This window comes from Mycteria americana, chromosome 20 (assembly GCF_035582795.1).
Source record: "Mycteria americana isolate JAX WOST 10 ecotype Jacksonville Zoo and Gardens chromosome 20, USCA_MyAme_1.0, whole genome shotgun sequence".
NCBI lineage: Eukaryota > Metazoa > Chordata > Aves > Ciconiiformes > Ciconiidae > Mycteria > Mycteria americana.
Genome location: NC_134384.1, coordinates 100,898 through 106,844, shown reverse-complemented (window position 1 = coordinate 106,844; position 5,947 = coordinate 100,898). Strand labels below are relative to the sequence as shown.

At 39.5% G+C, this 5,947-nt stretch overlaps 1 long non-coding RNA gene across 1 annotated transcript; it reads left to right on the top strand.

The window, feature by feature from the left end:
• Nucleotides 1–507: 507 nt before the first annotated feature.
• LOC142419241 (uncharacterized) lies at nt 508–5,055 on the top strand. Its single transcript, XR_012778528.1, has 3 exons — nt 508–537; nt 1,133–1,230; nt 5,016–5,055. It is a non-coding gene; the product is annotated as an uncharacterized LOC142419241 (long non-coding RNA).
• Nucleotides 5,056–5,947: the final 892 nt, after the last annotated feature.

Below are 5,947 nucleotides of genomic sequence, written 5' to 3'. Positions count from 1 at the left end.
TCAAAAATGTATTTAGCTTCTAATCTTTTTACAGTGTTGGAGCTCTCAGTGCTTCCACTGCAGTCATTCTTTTTTTTAAAATGACAAATACTGTGTAATTGTCTTCTAAGTTTGTGCTCTCTGCCCTCCAGTAGTAGGGCAAAGCAGTTTGTCTCTTTGAACTTGGTTCTGCAATTCAAAAGCAGTGATGTCTTGCTACTACAGCACAGTGCCAAGTTATCTCCAGTTTCCTCTCAAGATAGCTGCTAAGTGTATTTCTGTCTTATGGAGATGGGAAGCTTGCAGTCTGATGGGTCCTGCTCACCCAATTACTCTTCTAGATACAAAAAAAATAAATGTCATTTAACTGATGACTGAGCTTGCCAAAGTACAAAATGTCTGTGAGCACAGCACTTTGTCCTCCAGTGGGAAGTTGCCGTTCAACAGCAGGTCTCATTGTGCAGCTTCTTGTAATCAGCCGAGACTCAGCCTGAGATTCACATGGCCCGTAGAGAATCATTCTTGTGACTGAAGGACAATCAGAAATGTTTCTTGTAGGTAAGCAGACAATTGTTTTTATGTATGTTTTGATAAACCATATGTGAACTTTTGCTAAAGGTTTCAGTTATCTGCTGAAGATCTTACAAAAGGTCCAGCATGGGACCCATGAGGTAGACTTACCATTCCAATTTAATGCATGTAGGCATACGGGATTTTTTTTTTTTTCAGTTCCAACGAGAATTCTATACTTGTTTTATTGCCAGTGTTATATATAGCTCACTATCATGACTGTGGCCTCAGGCCACGTCCCTTAAACTGAGGAGATAGCCAGTTAAGTGGAATACCAGAACATGAAATTGACTTTGTTGTTAGCAGAGCCCTTTTTTCATAACTACAGAAAGTGGCATTGGGATTATGTATTTCAAAGCCTGTATGCATCATTTTAGCCTAATAGGAAGTGCCATAATTGAGAAATCAGCAATAGATATCTGCTGCCTCTCCCCCCCCGCCCCTTTAGGTTTTAAACTACCATATCTAATTAGGATGAGGGCTGCGTGCCTTCATGAGGGCTTACAAATGCTGATCTGTAGTTTTATGAATGTAGAAAATGTCATTCTTCTGTATTTAATGAGTCTTGTTTATATTTTTGAAGTCTAGGAACTGAGCTAATTACCATGAAAAATTCTAGGCAGCTGCCTTGAAACTGTTTTACCAGCTATTTCCTTTTACCATTCTTTGCTTTTTAATAAGGTAAGACGTTTTCAGATAGTTACAGAATACATTCAGGATCAGGATCCACAATTAATGTCTTTCTGTGGAACTGAAGCAATGTCAGATCTTAACTTCCTTGCTTTAATTGTAAGCCACACTAGATGAGAGACTGTGTGAATTCAGATGGCAGTTTAGAGGGCAACCATGCTTCTGAGAAGCTACAAACTTTACACTTTACCCATTTCTACATTAATAATTTACTTTATGCTTTTTAATAAGTGTATGAATTAAGCTTATCACTTAAAAATCCTTCCTGTATAATGTAATATTAGAGACTGAAAATAATAATTTTCTCATTTTTGTTTGCAGATAGTACAGGTCTGTTTTGTATCATAAAGCAAAAAACCCCAACATACTACAGTCATTTTACATAAGTGTGGTATTTCCATTTTCCCATATGTTAAATGTGGAGGTATTTTTATTGCTAGCTGTCTTTCCTCTGAATTTATTTTTTGAAAACCCAAGCAAGGTACTCTGAAAGAGCAGTATCCCAAAGGGAAGCTGTGGAGATCTTTCCTTGAGTGGAGTCTCCTGAAAAATTTCTCAGCCCTGAAGATTTCTAAAAGGCAAGAAGCCGGAGTAAAACTGTTGCAGTAACAGGGTAGGCTCCGTAACTGATTTTGTACTAAAAATTCTGATTCAGAGTGTTGCTAAGTGGAAACAGAAATATTTTTCTGTTAGTTGCCAAACAAGCGGAAGACTTTCTGAGTTTCTTTTCGCCATTTGGAACTCTAAAAAGTGGGGAGGGGGAGAATTGTGTCTAGCCTGTCAGGGTCTGGTTCCCTTACCAGGCTTGTTTTAACTCTGTTTGTGTTTCTCCAGAAAGGGTGTAAAACAAGCATCAAACCAGCAGTCTCATAATTGGAACCCATTTTATTCAAGTACAAGGCAACAGAACAATTTGAGGTGCTAAGCAAGGCATTCTGTCTTCTAAAACAGACTAGGATATATGCTGGAAATTAAAATAAATTGTAAAGTCACTTAGTAATAAGTCCATGTGAAGATTTTCACAGCGAGGTTGGGCCAAAGATACTTCTCCTGTGCACTGATGATTTTGGTTAATGACGACAATTATGTGAAAATGTTTTTATGTGATTATAGGATGAAGAAATCTGTGAAGTCATTAAAAGAACCATCTATTTCAGAACAAACCATATAAGGCGCATAGAATTCTACCACACTGACATAGACTAGGCAGTAAACCAACAGTTAAAGAAAAAGGCCCCTTAGAACAGAGAAGCAGCTGTCCTTCCCTTTGTGCTTCCCTGACCAGGCTTTCAGCAGTGATCCTATCACTGTTTCTTTCATGAATATTTTTACACCTCTGTTCTATGTCATGTTCTAAGGTCTGTTATGTCTACTAGCAGGTTTTTGAAGGCCCTACGGCTGAGGAATACCATGCTGGTATTTTTCACTTAACCTACCTATATGAACGAGATAATATTTAAGCCATATGCTTGAAAACCCTTGGCAATCAGTACTGAATGGCTCTAGTTGCCCCTTATGGCTGCACCTGGAAGGAGCAGGCATACCTGGAGATGACTGGCTCTGCTCTTGAAAAGGGAGCTGGAAAACTCGTTTAAGTCATGTTCAGGATAGAATGTAGCTGTGGGTGGCAGATTTGCATCTAGACAGCCCTCAGATAGCCATTAGTTCCAGGTAGGGGCCTTGAAAGGGTATTGATGGCAAGGGCAAGCTTTTTTAGTATCAAAGCTTCTTGGATTTTATTTTTGACCTTATTAACAACTAGAATACTTCGGTATAAACTGCGGCCAGTAGATCTCATGCTCCTCTGGAGAGGAAGGACTCTGGAACTTGGGTTTAGTTGAAGTCCATTCATAAAACAGTGCTGCTGTTATCCCAGAGTCATGCTGGTTTTGGCCTAGAAAACTAGCTTTGTGGGAGACAGTTGGCCTTCCTGCTGGAATGTATGTCTGGAAGGTTAAGTTGTAGGAAACAGCTGTAAGAGCTCTATCGATAGTTGAGGAGGTGGCGGGTGAATTGTGACAAAGATGTGGTAAGAAGACTTCTGGGCTTGGGAGAAACTGGTTGAGCACTAGCTCTAAGTCTAAGCAATAAGGAGCAGGGCAAGAGCAGGCTTTTGTGGCAGTGTGGTCAAATGAGAGGGCTCACTAATGAAAGAGGAGATACCTGCAATGTGCATGAGGTCTGTCTGGATTAAAGGGATACACAATAGGTGTGTATCAGTAGGCAGATTGCGTCTCTGGTACGTTTCTGGTCAGTTGTGCACCTCGGACAGCAATCCTGCAGGTGCTCTTGTTCCAGACTCTCAAGTGCATTTCCATTACTTTGTCCCTTGATGGTCAATGCTGGCAGTACAGTATCAAATGGAACTGACAAACAGGAGCGTGAGTTTGTATTGATTTCTACACTGTGACAGATTGCACCACAGGCTAGTTTCAGTGTAAGGGCTAGAAATAAAATCTGAGAACTTCCCTTATCATAATGCAAGTATGCATCGTAGAATAATCTGGCCAGTGTCTTAGTTAAACATGTTGATATTAAATCAGTCTTTGCCAACCTTTAAAAATGAAAGCATGCTTCTGCAGAACTGTAACCAAAACCCATTTTTTGGTTATAAGCTACGAGTCAATTTACTAATGTCAGGCTATAGATCAGAGATGACTTGCTAAAAATAACTATCACAGCAGGTCGCCATCTTGCATGTGAGACAACTTTTTCCAGAGGCTGTGCTAATACTGTAGTGGTATTCTATGTTGGTTGTGTGAATTTAATAGACTGTAAGCTCATTGCAATTTAGGACAAATTGAGTGTCTTTTTACTATGCTCTTAAGTACTATCCTACCTGAGCTGCCTGGTTGCTTGTGGCTGTTAGTTTAAAAACACACACTTCTTAACAAACTGTGCACTTGCTAGATTGATGGCCTATGTTCAGATCAGTTGATTGGAAAAAGACATTTAGCCTTGTATTTGCTGTCTGCTGAAGCTGATCTGGTATGCCACAGTCCAGCTGACTTCCTGAAAAAACTCCCAGTTAGTTTCACTTTAAGCAATAATTTGGCATTAACCAGCATGCTGATCTTCGTATTCTGAGCTATGTACAAATTAAATGCGTATCTTCGATCGACTTTCAACAAAACTTGCAATGACAAGAGCAGTGTTTTCATTACAGTGCTCAAGCTTTATTCTGCCAGTGACGTTGCTCCTTTGTCATCATCCCCTATAAGAAATTCTGAATAAATACATGCTCATAGGTGCAGTTAACAAAGCACACAGAATAGTTTATATACTCCCAGTAGCACACACCAAACTCCTGGAGTCCTTTTGCTTTCCGTGACCCTAACTCCAACTGGACTAAAAACGGTATGAAGCGGTCCTTAGCTGCAGTGCTTCATAAAAAAAATCGGAGCCAACTCTCATGCACCAAATGTATTGAGTACCTGTGGTCCTGTTTTTCATCGGTGCCAGTTTAGCGTAATGTCATAACCTACAGCAAGAGACAAGTGGTTTTGTTCTGTTGGTTTTGTTTGCTTGTTTTTTATGCAACAGCTAGAAAAGCTGCATGGAGTTACTACTGAGAAGATGATGGGGGAATTTAAATAGCTCCTATAAACTTATTGGTCTTGAAAATTGAAACCAAAGGGAAGTTTACTTATTATACTTACTTTTTAAGGGAAGTTTCTTTGTCTATCTCTTATAAAATTTAGCAATGTTTATTGCAAGGCTTAGCACTGAGGTTATGTCTACTCATTACACGTGCACATGTGTGTATTTGAAAACAGGTTGGGAATGAGAATTGAAGTTTCTTGCACCATGACCCGGTATCCTGTTGGACAGGTTAGTTCCTGCTCTTGCAAGCTTTAGTAGCACTTTAATTTACGTATAGCACAGTGCAAGGTTCTCGGTAAGTTAGAATCTGGTCACTGTCTGGTTGGTCAGTGTAACAAATAGGCATAGCTAATTCCCAGGTGGCAAACGCATTTTCACATACAGAAATCTTTTTGGATGCATATCTCCCAAATATTCATCCCAGTTAGCAATGAGAGAAGAAAATTATTGTATTGTCTTTGTGTCTGACACTTGGGAGAAGAAAAAAAAAAGTCATTCCCTTTCAGTCACTTTTACCTGAAGAGTTTTGAATATAATGTTCCATACATAAAGGTCTTTGAAATAAAAAGAGTAAACTCATTGCTCTTCTAAGTGGATTTACTGTGATAGCCAGTAGGAGACACCAGCTCGCTGAGGCAAATCATATTGATGTGTGTTTTGAAGTATATTTGTCACAAATGAAAGTAAACAAAGCAGTGAAATATTTTCATCCTCTGTGAGCTTATCTACTCACAGTGTGTGTTATTTTCAGGGGAGGGACGTATGCAAAGAAGCGCCTCTCTCCCAGAACGAGGCAAGTACCCCCAGCAACAAAGGAGTTTCCTGGGGCTGATTGTACATAAGTTCTTCTTTACTGCTATTTGCAAAAGCAGCATCCAAGGGAAGGAATGCACAATTCTGTCTGCTTGGTTAAGGTCCCTTTAATGTATCTGCATGGATGTTGAACTTCTTTCGGAAAGAATAAATACATTATTTAAACATTCATAGTGCCACTCGCTCCTATAGAGCAAAATAAAGATGCAAATATCCTTTGCACTCTTTCAAGTTAACTTAAATTGATGCTATAATGTGTGTGAGTGCCTTGGGCAGCAGGGTGCTACACAGT